The following is a 15,091-nucleotide window of genomic DNA, read 5'->3' as shown; positions in this document are numbered from 1 at the left end:
TGCCCCTGTTTTGTTACCTAGCTTTGTGTTTTTAACTTCTAAGCTGACATTCTCTATTTTATATCTTACTGGTCATATGCCCAGCACTTTGTTTATTCTCCTGAGGATGTTGTTTTTAGACTAACAAAACGTCTAATATTTTAAATATTTTTATGTAATTTAAAATTTCAAGGTGATTTCAGTGAAAACATATATTTTTATATATACTTTTTTAATGTTTGCAATTTAAAAAAACAATCAGCTCAGAAATAAATAACTTGCAGTAAATTCTATAGTATGAAAAAAGGCACTCCCTGTGGAAAGGACTACAGATAATTTTCAATTAACAATATTTAGAATGTGTATATTCAAAAATGTGTACATGTGTATGTGGTGAACTAGTTTACTTTATAAAGTTTGTAATTATTTTATTTTTACAATCTATGCAAGTGTGTGAACCTAACTTAATTAGAAGTTAACTTTATAATAAAATTGTAATTATGATCTATTTAGTTCAAATCAATTTTAATCTATACTTTGTATTTTAATGATTAAAAGTGTTATTTCTACTTTTGCTTTCATGTAAGTGCTGTAAAGCATCTTACAAAATGCCTATGCAAACATTCCAAAGTTTTTTTGGAAACAATTATATAAACATTAATGATTATTCATATCCGATATAATTTTTAAAAATAATTTTCTGTACATTACTATAGAGCTACAGTTAGCTAGGAAAGACCACACAAATTACATCAGTAACGATACTTGTCCATTTTAGCCAAAAAGCAATTTAATGTAGGATTTCAAATATATATATATATTTTTTTATAATAAAATTGAAACAGCTTTTATTGGAAATCAAAACATCCATGTCATCATCTCGTGATATTTGACTACAACTTTTTTGTTTGTTTTTACTTTACTGTATTACATGTATAAAATTAACTTCTAAGCAGGTACCCATTTTAAGAATCCAAGTGCTTTAAGTATTAAGAAATAATCTGATCATTGGCATTGTTCTAAATAACCTAACAGTACAGAAAGAAAGTACCCCACCTCCACTCATTTGGGCTTGATTTGCATTAAACTGATACTAAAAAGTGCTCTCAATACAAAACCAGGACCGTAGGAACGATATCTGGAGAACTTTACAAGGCAAAATCTTGTGTGGAGGTTAAGACTAGTACATGTAGGCGGGGGCACAAGCCATATTTTTAGCTTTATTTACATGTAGAGTTGGACAAAAACCTACATTTTCATCCATGAGTGTGAGAGCACAGGGAACATTTTGTTTTAAAAATCTTGATTTACGATATTTCTAGTTAACTGAACATTTATTAGCAACTACAGTATTGTTTAATGTTTTAAAATTGTGTAGCAATTTCTGAAACTTGCACAGCGATTTCGCAACACAGTACTGAACAAAACTGTTCTTCAACACCTACCCACCCACCCCCAGTTCCTATGGGCGTAAAAACCACTGATGTCATCCGTCTCATACTCCAACCTCCTCTTTTAAAATTATATTCCATTGTGATTATTAAATAAGTATAAATGCTAGAACATGTAACCAAACCCAAAGCATCACCTCTCGATCCATACTTCAACCCCTGCAATTAAAAAAATGTTCACGGCAAAAAACCCACAACCCATGTCATTAAAGAAAACCCTGAAAATAGCTCAAGGCATGTGTCATGGAGAATTAAAAACTCTGCAGCATCGCTGATTGCCATGGGCAATTGCAGGGGTTGATACTTTAACATATTTATGCAGCGTTTGACAAATGTCTTAGAATTTAAAGCCACTAGCCCCCACAGAAGATTTGGCTAGTGCCCTCTGTATTATAGTATTAAAGCTGATAATTTCTACTAGTACTAGCCAAGAAAAAAAAAAAAGCCCTACATTGTAGCCAAGACTAAGCAAGGTCTAGTGGATTTGTCAAACCATGAAAATTTATACAAAATCAAATACACCTACAGCTTTATAAACTCATCACCGATTATCATACAACATAGAAGTCTGTCACCATGTTTTTATTACTACATAACACAAAAGAATGGAACAGCTGGTTCTGAATTAAATAGAGAATATATCCAGTAAATGGCTTGTAAGTCAGGTGTGCACTACCGACTGAATTAGATCCCTCATATTATTATTTAAAAAAAATAATAACTTGTTAAATGTAGGCCTACAATTAGTTCAATTGATACTGTAGGTTGGCGCATTGACATTCACGTGGCATTTTTAATTCAACAATTACGCAACCAATCTCCTTCCCTCAATATTTTGCAACATATCATTTGAGCTACCACCAATTACGAACGGCTCTGACATCTCTGTCAAGTTAGCGTTACATTATTGAACTAGAACAGTCCCAATGTTGTTGATAAAAAATATACAAAGTCCGACAAAATCTGTGATTACAAAGGATTTTATTCCAAATGAGGGATGCCATAATAAAGATAATTAAAAAACACATAATTTTCGACACTCATCTTAACTGCGTAACAAGCTGTCAAGTAGACCAGCATGTGCGTGCAGCCAGAGTTCCAAGAGTAAAACTAATCTGACCCCGATAGCTCTGATGCCACACAGTACTGCGTATCAAATCATGTTCCAGTCTTGAACATGGTCTGTGACTAACAAACGTATTAAAACAAACAAAAATTAAATAGTAGGCTATGATTACTGTTAGTGTTACCATATTTTGTACATATATACATATACATACATATGTACATTCATTAATCTCTGGCTGAAATGAAGTTTGATTTGATTTTAAAAAATAATAGACATAAAACAAAAATACTCTGTCAAAAAAGAAATGCATAGGTGATAGGAAAAGAAGAAAAGTGTTTGATTTTTTAAAATATCATTTTTTTTGTACAGTGTTGCTGAATGACCATGTTTGTTAATGTTCCTGGAATGGGACAGCATGCCCAAATGCACTGTAAAACAAAGTTAACGCACGTTGTGCAACAATAGTAGGAATCGGCGTGAAATGGTCAGATTTTGGCAAATGCATGTGAAACTCGGGGAAAAGATTGGGGTAGTGATGGGTATTTAAAGCTGCAATGATGCCTCATTTCCATTTCGATGTAGACGAGTTACAAAATGCCAAGACTAAGCCTGCTAAATTGAAACATTGCAATAGACCACCTCCAGTTAGGTGAATCGCAGTCAGCAGTCGCACGCCACATGAACGTCCATCAAAGCACCATTTCACGTCTCTGGGACAGGTACCAGCAGTTTTAATCAGCTAAAGACCGGCCCAGAAGTGGAAGACCTTGCATAACAACTGCAGCACAAGATCGCTACATCCGGGTTCTGTACTTGCGTCACCGAACTGCCACAGCAACGAACACTGCTGGACATATACCTGGTTAGAAAAGGGTGTCTGCACAAATCATTCGGAACCGACTTCGAGAAGCTGGTTTACGGGCTAGGAGACCGTATGCTGGCCCCGTCCTGCAATGTCAACATCGACATTTACGTGTTCGCTGGTGCACGAATGTACAGGGGTGGAACTTGGGAAACTGGCGGTGAATATGGTTCAGCGATGTGTCAAGTTTCCTTCTACAGTGACGTGATGGACGACAACGTGTTTACAGACGCTGCAATGAACGTATTGCCAGCAACTGCCCAAGTTGACAGAATCGGTGGAGGGAGTGTCATGATGTGGGGAGCCATCTTGTACACTGGCAGAAGTGAACTTGGGTTCGTACAAGGCAACCTAACAGCTGTACACTACTGGAACAAAATTCTTCGCCGTCACATGCATGCATGCTTCCCATTTTGGATTGACAAAGAGAACTCTTTCAGCAGGATAATTCCAGGCCGCATATGGCACATGTAACAATGGATTTTCTACAGAATGAGAACATTAATGTGCTGCCATGGCCATCAAGGTCGCCATATCTCAACCCCATTGAACATCTATGGGACGAACTGGACAGATGTGTACGCCAGCATGACCCGAAGCCTCAGACAATTCCGCAACAGTCACATGCACTGCAGGAAGAATGGGCTAGAATTACACGTGCCCGAATTCAGAGACTCATTCAGTCTATGCCAATGATTGCTGCTGCTGGTGGCAACAAGGTACCGATTTCAGCGCCCTCAACACATAATCATGCAAAATTTGACTGTGATACGATCATAAATAACAACATTATGCCACTTTGTATTAAAGAGATACCTATGTGTTTCTTTTTTGACAGAGTATATATATTTTTTTGTAAATGAGACCTAGGTCTATTCCTACACACCTATTATTATTTCTTTTCCTTCTTTTTATTATTTCGTCTACTTTTGAATTGTTTTTGTCTAAATTTCATTTCTTTTTTAAAGAAAGTAGAAAGTTACACGCTTGCTATTTTCAGGACCTCACATAAGCTTTGTAGGCTAACAGTTATGAACTAATCGAGACAATTTTACCGACTTTGCTGATTTCCGTAATGAGTTCATTTGTGTAGGCTACAGAAGCCACTGTTTAATTCAATTCCTTTTTTTTCATAACTACATGTATATGAAAAAAGTATAAATGAGTTATTCTTATCAGACTCACAACATCTATTACCTTACAAAAGTGGACTACTGTCTTTAATTAATAATAAATTAAATAGACACGTCAAATTGATATGTTTTCGAAGATGTCTATTAAACCAGTGTTTTCCAATTAAAAGCTTGTCACATATTTTTATTTCTTTCAGCTACATAAGGTAAATAGTGACAATCAATACACAAAATTATTTTACTTACGCTATTTGTTAAGTGTAATGTGCATTATTTTTCACACTTGCCAGATTTAAATTATGTGCGCTGTATGAGTGCGATCACACTGACGCACCTTAAAAGACAAGGTCTGATTTAAATCAAATATAGTACTGTTAAATAATTTGCACCAAGCCATTTTTTTTAGGTCTAAGGTCGACAACAGTTACTCTTTGCACCTTTGCTTTGGCTTCGTACACAATAATTATAACATATATTACCATAATTTCACGTATAATCCATATTTCGTAAAAGGTACAATTTTTTAATCACAAGATTTTCTTCAAATACATTCAGGTGCATTAGTAATGTAAAAAAAGAAAAATCTGTAACAATTTTGCATTGCAACCCCAGTAATTAAAAAAAATGACCACAGCAAATAATTTGCCATGAAAAAATAGTGTTCATTGCATTTTTCAGGGCAATTTGACCGTTAACATATTTGCAACTCTGTAAATTTGAATGATGAGTTTGTTATTTGTTTTGTCTATTTCATACCAGTAGCGGTATTCGTTGACTAAAAGTGACCTAACACGATCAAGAACAATGGGGTTGCAAGGGGATGACAGTTTATCATATACAGTGTAGTCAGTCCACAGTGACGTGCTAGTTCAATCTTTTTATTTTAATTATATTACATTAAAGTGTCAGAATATATTTAATGTGATATAGAATTAAACTAATTTTCTTTAATAACAGGCATAATTTCTGTTACGAAATCTGTCACCAAAACCGAATGCCCCCTTTGAAGCCCAAGTAAATTGTTTGGGTTTTTTGGTATTCAGACACTTGGTACTAGAAAAGGGTTGTATATTTTGCCAATATAAATGACGAAATTTTTTTGAAAACTATTTGAACAATCTATATATGTATATCTACAAATATCTCATCATCAGGCCGACCATAACACTTTAAGTGATGTTGAACATTTTACTGAAAATAAAACACCTGTAACGCACTGTTGCCGTGGTTCAACAATGTATAAGCTGTCACCCCCTACAATCCAGTGGTCCCTGCAATGGACGTTATGAACAGTCAACAGAGTTCAATTATCTAGTTGGAACTCGCTTAATGCTGGTAATTTACATGTATTTTCGATCATGTGCAATGACGCCGATATTCAGATACTTAGTAATAACAGTGCAGTTACCGTTTTAGTATTTACTTTTAATCTGTTGTCAGTTCACAAAATATATTTTATTTTTAACAATAAGGAAATACATCTTTAAAAAAAATCAGAAATAGTCTTAAGTAAAAAATTCTGCAGCAATCTCATTCTCACGGCATTGCCGATTGCCGCGGGCAATTGCAGGGGTTGCATTGGAATTTTTCCAGGGTTCTTAAAACGAAAACGTCATGTACCCAGTTTATTGTCACTATAAAGCTAATTTCTCCCTAATGTTTCTCACTTCTCCCTAATATGTCTAGAGGGGAGAAGTCACTTCTCCCTGTGTTTCTAGCCTAGCTTGAACCCTGGTAAAGAGATGCAAAGTGACGTCATTCAAATTCAAAATTAGCTGTATTATTACAATGTTTCACCACATTAAAATAAAAAATGATCTACTAACCCTGTCAAAATTCTTTAGCAAGTATGCAACGCTGTTTATTGTTTGGTATGTTTTTAGTTGTCATAATTTTGGACAAAACATTAAGTTTAAGTTTTAAAAGATGAAAGAAATAAAAGTATCTTCAACATTCCTAACTGTGTTATGCTTCCAGCTCCATTCAGTTTGTTTTCAAGCTCATGATTTGTGCAATTAACATCTGATTTGTTGTTGTCTGCTTGTCGTCCATTTGTAAGGTTTTTCTTCACAGTTCTAGAACATTTTCATTAACAATAAAGTTCAAACAAGTAAGTATCTAAATACAAAACTTTACAAACCCCCAAAACCATTAATTTTACTAAGTTGTGTTTGTTTATTCCTTAAAATTACCGATATCAGGTGCACTTGATTCATAGAAATTGACTTAAAATGGAGGTAGATAAATTAACATTCGGTGCATGTCACATGACCTCACACGTGCCAGCTAGATCAACAAGGCCAAATCATTTAATTTTTATGAGTTTTAAGACACCTGTTGTTTTCAATTATTATATTCGATAGATCTGCAAAAGGTATGTCACATTTTCGTGCCTCTACTGTAGTGAATAGAATTCATAATCCATTCATAACAAAAGTTTTGTAAATAATTTTGAGTGTATAAAACTGTGTTAATTAAGAATCAATTCATTAAAAAATTGTTATTTTACAAACTATTCACTGGTATGAATGTAACATCTATCAATCAGTATTGACATCAAGTGTTAGCAACCAGACCAGAACGCTTGACAAACTGAAATTTTCCTTTATAAAAAATATTAAACAAAGTGTTCGTCAACTGTGCACAGTTAAGAAACATATATATTTTTCATGTAGTGGCCTTAAAAATGGAAAATGACGAACCACACATGCATGTTATGATACTTTTTGCAAACGCATGCACCTGAACGCAGTTAGAAACGTCACACTCTTTCTTGTTTACCGGCGGCGGAGGGTGTTTCACTTTTGTTTACTAGAATGATTGAAGAATGGATTTGTTTTACATCCACATTGTTGATTTTTTTACGTTAATTGATTGCAATCTATTTTGTTTCACGTATCGTAGCTGGAAAATGTAAAATAATATTTCCGTAAATATCGTATTTGTGTTTTTGACGTTAGGTGAACGCAGACTTTTGGGACGTCGATGGTATTTGAACGCAGTTTGGGACGTCGATGGTATATCACTATATGGGTGCTTCTGTGATAAAAGACGCAAACCCAATTCGCCAACATTTAAACACCGATATGTGCCACAATAACGGCGGTTTTCAGTTGGGACAAAAATTATTTATGAAGGACATGTTACCACTTTATGGGTCAATGCTATATACCACGTTTTGGAAGAGAAAAGGTCACTAACAGGGATCTTGAATATGCGGTACCCCTCCAAATCAGCATGTCGCCAAAGGCCTATTGCAAAATGTTTCTTAATATTTTTCGAATAAATATTGTAATAATCTAAGGTTTCTTTGATTAAGTAGTTTATATTCAGTTCGGAATTTAATATGCAAGTGACAAAAAGTCAATAAATGTAAAACTCAAGAAAAAAACGTGTCGGGAAGGGTCAAAATTTAGTGTCACCAAGTTTATGTCAATGCCGTAACGAATACATATCGATCCAACATCTCCCGGAGTAGCAGGGTAAATGAAGAAAGTCAGTGACGTCATCAAACCTCTTCATACTGGCGCCATTTGTGAATGTTTGCTGAGACTCGCAGAGGTAAGTTTCTACGGTTTTTGACCGATTTCTTTGATTTGATAGAAGGTTATGCTTATTCATAGTCAATAACGTAACGTACATTATCCTAAGACACACGTTGTTTTTCAAATATTTGTTTTATCAACAGATTCAGAGTGTTGAACAAGTGGTCGAGGTGTCACCAAAATATGCATTACGCCAATATATGTAATACAATGAACACTTCTTGTACATGTTGTCAATGCCGTAACGTCAATACCGTAACGTATGCCGTGTACTGAGGATGTGTTACGGCAGTGACATGCCTATGCTCATTTCAAACAGCAACTTTGATTTTATTTACCTATTTTCTGATGTTCAGACCCCATCGGTCTGTTGTGGATGCGTTAGTCCTATATAGTGCTATGCATTTTATTTGCAGGCAATGCCATCTAAGACGAAAGAGCCCCTCAGTAATAAAGAGAGGCAGAGGCTATGGCGGGCTCGCAAAAGGGCAACCGTGCGATGTGCGAGCTATCTAGAAGCAGAGAGGGAACGCCACGCGGAAAGAAAAGCTCTAGGAAAGATAAAAACTATAAAAGATATGACCAAAAAAGAAAAGGAGGCGCAGAGAAAGAAATGGCGGGGAAGCCAGAAAAAACACAGGAGCGCCGACGCTGATGCTGAATTGGAGCGTTTAACCCCTCCCACGAGTCCCACTGTCGCAGCCCCCACCGGTTCAAATAGGAAACCAGCAGCAGGGGTCAGCGAATTAGGGTCGGAAAAAGGTGCGCCGTGATAGGGCCAAAGCCTACAAGACAATAACGAAACTTAAGGTGAAGCTGCACCATGCTAACAAACGAGTAAAAAAGGTACAGAAACGGCTTGAGAGAGCGAGGGAAACCATACAACTAGAGAAGTTTACAGGTTCCCCAAGAAGCAAGGCAAACAGACTATTAAAACTGAGGGACGAAAAGACATTAAGAAAACATTTGACATTCTATTTTACCATTTCTGATGCACTGAAACAAAAATATCATGCTTTAAACTCGCAAAAAGAAAAACGCGTCGTGAAGCGCATTGCCGGTACTAATTTTCTCATTAAATATCGCCTCTTGAAACACGCAGCGACTGCAGCGTTCTAAAGTCAACTATGTTAGTGAGAAAACGGAGACGCGATCGTCACAATGATGAAATCATTGAAAGTGTTAGAGCGTTTTACCTTCGCGATGATGTCAGCACTATGCGCCCCGGCAAAAAAGATTCTGTGACAGTGCGGCATGTGGATCATCAGAAGCGCATACTAAACGATAGCATGACAAATATGCACTTGAAATACTTGTGCGAAAATCCAACAAAAAAAGTCGGTTATGATTTCTTTTGCCGCCAGAGGCCTGGATGGGTATGTCCGCCCCAAATACGCGATCGCGAATCTTGCTTATGCAAAACACACCAAAATCTGCAGCTAATGAGCGACATCCTATTCCGTAACAATGTCATCACGGTCAGAGACCCAGAGTTGATTCTGGAATCTCTTTGTTGCTCGACTCGAAACAATGAATGCATGTATCGGGAATGCAACGAGTGCAATGAGAAGCGGGTAATCTTCCAACCGTTTGAACAAACCCAATCTGTTCAGTGGGAAGAGTGGAGGGTCATTGAGCATGACTTTAAAAACAAAACCACTGGGGATGTTGAAACAACGCGGAGGACGGGTAAGGTCAAAATTGACGGCAATATTGGTGAACTGACGGACAGGTTTGAGGCAGCGCTAATGCGAAAATTGGCCAGGCACACTTATAATATACGACACCAGTACCGCGAAATCCGGATGAAAAAACTCTGTCTGGCCGAAAATGAAATATTGGTGCACTGTGATTTCAGCGAAAACTACACCCTTAAATACGCAGAAGAGATAGAGAGTTGCCATTTTGGGGGTTCGAATCAACAAGCCACCTTACACACTGGAATGTGCTATCTCAAGGGTGAAGAATTCGGCTTTGCAACGGTATCGGGTTGTAGGAGGCACGACCCAACCGCCATATGGGCTCATTTGAAACCAATACTGAACAAAGTGTTGCAGGAACACCCACACATTGATACTGCATACTTCCTCTCAGATGGCCCCACAACCCAATACCGTTGCAAAGCAAATTTCTACCTGTTGAGTACATTACCACACGACTGGGGGATGACTGGGGGTGTCAATTGGTCTTTCTTGGAGGCGGGACACGGACGGGATTGGGGGTGCCATTAAACGAAAGGCTGATCGCATAGTAGCACAGGGGAAGGACATTCCTGACGTTATCACCCTCGTGGAAGTGCTGATGTCTGAGAATACAAGTATTTACATACATCACATAACTGACGACGACGTCATCAAAGTGGATGACTTCCTTAATGCCGCTCCGCACACTGCCTGGAACAATGACCTTTCATCAGCTGATTTCTTTGCAGAGAGGGCAGCTTCTTTCCCGTCGATTGAGTTGTTTTTGTCAGGGGCTACACTGTGGGTGTTTTAAAACTAGTGAAGCATGTATTTTTGCAAGGTGAAAACAGAAATCTGCAAACTAGGCCTACTACTGGTGGCGAGTCCATTCCGTCGACTGAACGAATCAACCAGGAGCCCACACCAGCTCAGGTTGGTCCCCTACACTCGAAACATGCAGCTGATGCAAAAGTTGTTTCCTCCTTACAAGCAATTCATGAATTTTCCAATGACTTAGTTGGTAAATTCTGCGTCATACAGTATGATGGAAAACCCTATCCAGGCGTCATAGAAGACGTTGATGACGATTCTCTGAGGATAGATGCCATGAGCCACGTTGGAAGGCACGGAACAAATCGATTTTTTTTGGCCGAAAATAAAAGATGACTATGTGTGGTACGAGGAGTCTGACATAGTAACTGTAATTCCTGAACCAACACGAATTGAAGGATCGGAAGAACATTTCAAGGTTGACGGGGTCATATGGGAAGCAGTGACCAAGGCATTAGATGAATGGGTCAGATAGGCTAATCTGGACTGACATGCATGCACGCGTGCGACATCTTATGAGGCATAACTTCAGTGTAGTTTCGAATGCGAAAGTGGTATAAGTATAGCCTACTAAGTGTATAGTTGACCCAGTGTTCACATGAGTTGACTTCGCGGATAGCTTTTTTGCCGCCGGTGGGTTATGATATGGTTTCCTTTGATCGTGGCAGAAATTTTATTCTGGTTGATGTTCGTTATTGTTCCAGTTCATCGATTTAGTGTTAAATGATTTTTTTTCATGTTCGAGTTTTATACATTCAAAGTCTTTATTCTGCATTACCTACTGAGGATTCGGCTTCATGCCGCACACTGATTTCCACGTTCTATGCCTAACCATGATAACCATAGCTCTTAGATACTGGTAAGACCGTCTGTCAAAGATCTCTGATAGAAACATGGAACTTGCGTCAAAAACAGAATCTTCAGTAGGCCTAATAAAAGGTCATAAAATAGTAAAATCCATTATCATATACTAGACTATGTAGGCTACAATGCTAGTCTTGCATTTTGCGTAATAAATGTTATTTTTGTATACATGTATTTAAGTTGTTATTCCTTAGAACTGTCTTTCCTCTAAAAGGCCACTGTTTTGAAGCTATGCCTCCAGATCGTGCGCAACTCAGCTGAGTCCCGGAGTCTAGAATATTATTAATTGTCCGAGGTGTCGGCATTCGATAGTCTTTCGAATCAATGGAAATTCAGCCATGATATTCAAAGTCTCCAAGGACAGGATCAATGTGGTCAATACCGTAACGCATGTCACTGTCGTAACGCTTAGTAGTCAGCACGAATTTACATTTTATTTCGGCTGAAATCCTATATTTAAGTGTCCGATTTCTCCGATATGCCATTCTTTGTCATGAAATCTAATCTCAAAAGTTAGTGTATCCTGTATAAATGTTGCCAGTATTCCAAAATTCATAAATTTATGCTGCCTTAGCTATGGATCAACTAGTTCATAAAAATAAACTCGAATGTAAATGCACATTGAGTTTATAGGCCCGGCGCCATTTTCCATTAGCAGATACAGAGCCGTTCCGAGCAATTTTGCTCGGAACGGAATTGTGGCGAAATAGCGACTGACACCACGCTGACACCACCTTTTCCCACCCTAATCGTGTAGTGTGATCTTTTTCGGGCATATGCAGACTAAGAAATACTTACTTTGAAACGATCTTCACTTTGAATTAAAGGAAAAACGACCGACTGTATGACTTGGGTTTAAAACGCGCGGTGCATTATGGGAGGAAAATGAAACTCGGAACAATCTTGTATGTGGAAAAGGATCGGTGAAGTCATTTCTCGTTCCATAATGAATAAAACAAAAACCATAAAACTAAAAATTAATTAAAGTTAATAAAATAACTTAAAAAGTGAAAATAAATTAAAGTTAATAAAATAAAATAAAAGAACATTTATTAATTAATAGAAATGAAATAAAAATTAATTAAAGTTAATAAAATAAAATAAAATAAATTAAATTAAAGTTAATAAAGTAAAATAAAAGAACATTTATTAATTAATAGAAATGAAATAAAAATTAATTAAAGTTAATAAAATAAAATAAAATAAATGAGATTAAAGTAAAATAAAATAACATTTATTAATTAATAGAACACAAACACACACACACATATATATATATATATATATACATACATATATACATACATATATACATATAGATATATATAATGTTTGGGTTTTTTTTGTTTTTTTTAAATTATTATTATTATTATTTTTTTTAATTTAACTTTGTGTCAGAAAAACACAGACAAGGACATGGCTGAAATTGTCTGAAATGCAAACAATGTCTGTGTTCGTTCCCTGATTTTGGACAAATTTGAAGGAGTTGTTGGTGAGAGTATTCCCGAAACCAATTGTGGTAAATGTACAAAAGAAGATGTTTGCAAATGTTCCAAATGCAGTTGCTGCTGCTGCTGCATTACAAGTTGTGGCTGCCAAGAAAAGGTTCAGTTTGGAATAGAAAAATTTCTTAAGTCGTAGAAATTATTGTTGTGGTTAAAGGCGCGGACCCTGCATTCAATCCGTAAAAATGGACACTAAGTTTGGTTAAGTTACAAACCTGTAAAACATTTGGATAAGTTTATAAGAGTGTGAAACAAGAGTGTGTGAAGTTGAAACGGTGAAATACAGCTAAGATAGACTAAAACTCGACACCATAACTGTTAATTTTCAGACACACATGCTTGTTTATAATTGTGAAAAATACATTTTGTGGTATTTCTGCGACTTTTAGTTATAGCATGTGCGAACTCCACGAAAGTTGACGTATCTACAAGGCAATTAGTTGTTGAGGATTGCCTCGCAACTCTGTGCCAGTCACTGGAATCAGCATGTTATTAACAAATGTGCATACCATATTGAGTGCAGAACCAGAGTGAACTGTGACGTTTGAATACCTCGAAGTGGGCACCAAATGTCCAAACATGTGACCGATACTACACGCGATTTTATTATGTGCACCAACAATAAGCTGAAGGAATGTTGCCATCATGGTAAGACAGCACAGCTCGAACCTTTTAATGAGGAATCATTTCTGTTTAAGTTATGTAAAATCCTGAACAAGGCACACATCAAATTTGGTATATCTTGTTCAACTCTCTGGCCTCCTCGTGGCGAGCAAGGGGCAACAGTAACGTACTGGCAAACAAGAGAGAAATATGTTTCATTGCCACCCCCACCCCCCCACCCCGACGTTTTCAGAAGAAAAACTCAGAAAAAAGACAGGTAAGTAACACTTTAAAACTTAGTACTTATGTTTTAGTTATTTTTAGAGAAATTTATGAACTTTGTTTTTCGTTAAAAAAAAAATGAAATAATAATAATAATTTAAAAAAAAACAAACAAAAAAAACATTATATATATCTATATATATATATGTGTGTATGTATGTGTGTGTGTGTTCTATTAATAAATGTTATTTTATTTTACTTTAATCTCATTTATTTTATTAACTTTAATTAATTTTTATTTCATTTCTATTAATTAATAAATGTTCTTTTATTTTACTTTATTAACTTTAATTTATTTTATTTTATTTTATTTTATTTTATTAACTTTAATTAATTTTTATTTCATTTCTATTAATTAATAAATGTTTTCCACATACAAGATTGTTCCGAGTTTCATTTTCCTCCCATAATGCACCGCGCGTTTTAAACCCAAGTCATACAGTCGGTCGTTTTTCCTTTAATTCAAAGTGAAGATCGTTTCAAAGTAAGTATTTCTTAGTGTCCATATGCTCCAAATAGATCACAGTACACGATTTGGGTGGAAAAACGTGATGACAGTCGTTTTTCTTTTAGTTTGACCGCAATTCGGATTGAATTCCGTTCCGAGCAAAATTGCTCGGAAGGGTGCTAATGGCGTTGTTCGTCCCCAGGATTAACCTTTGGTAGTGCTTGCACTTGTAGCCAAAGTTAATCTTGATGAACTATGGATCAACCTGTACAAATTATAGTCACAGATTGTGGTTTTTAGGAAATTATTTTGATTTCTTGGTAATAAATAAGAAAACATATCTCTAATATGTTAGAAAATTCACCAATTTCGAATATGGTCCGCACCACGTCTAGATGTACTGCAGCTTTGATGATTATTCATGCCTGAAACTATGCGTTACGGCGGTGACATGCTGGGTAAATGGGAACCAGGACCCATATAAAAATGACTGCATATGTCGTGGACTGCGCAAAAACGTGCACTGCTGACACAAGAGTATGTAAGAAGAGTAATAACCGAGTCAGAAAATAATAAAATCTTTCCAAAATATCACTGCTATTTTTTTACCATTTCCAATTGCTAATTGGGTGTTTTATCCCAGAAGCACCCATATAGTATATGAATTTTACAAAGATAACTTACCGCAACACAACAACAATACAAACTTTGTAACCACTTATGTTAAGTCAATGAACAGAATAAACAAAGATAACGTCAACAGCAAAGACAGCGCCGGGAAATGGTCGAAAACTTGTCAAAACACGTGCACTTCCACAAAGTTGGGGATACTTTCGA

The 15,091-nt window shown here is 36.4% G+C and overlaps 1 protein-coding gene across 1 annotated transcript in view; it reads right to left on the bottom strand.

The window, feature by feature from the left end:
• Positions 1-15,091, bottom strand: part of LOC121370104 (dipeptidyl peptidase 3-like) — a 36,770-nt gene extending 21,679 nt beyond the window's left edge. Inside the window, exon 1 of the mRNA XM_041495206.1 lies at positions 14,939-15,091. The gene's annotated coding sequence lies outside the window, so the exon portion shown is untranslated. The remainder of the gene's footprint in view (positions 1-14,938) is intronic.

Source organism: Gigantopelta aegis, chromosome 4 (assembly GCF_016097555.1).
Source record: "Gigantopelta aegis isolate Gae_Host chromosome 4, Gae_host_genome, whole genome shotgun sequence".
In the NCBI taxonomy this organism is placed as follows: Eukaryota; Metazoa; Mollusca; class Gastropoda; order Neomphalida; family Peltospiridae; genus Gigantopelta; species Gigantopelta aegis.
Note: the sequence above shows the minus strand (reverse complement) of the source record. Positions and strands in the feature narration are given on the sequence as shown.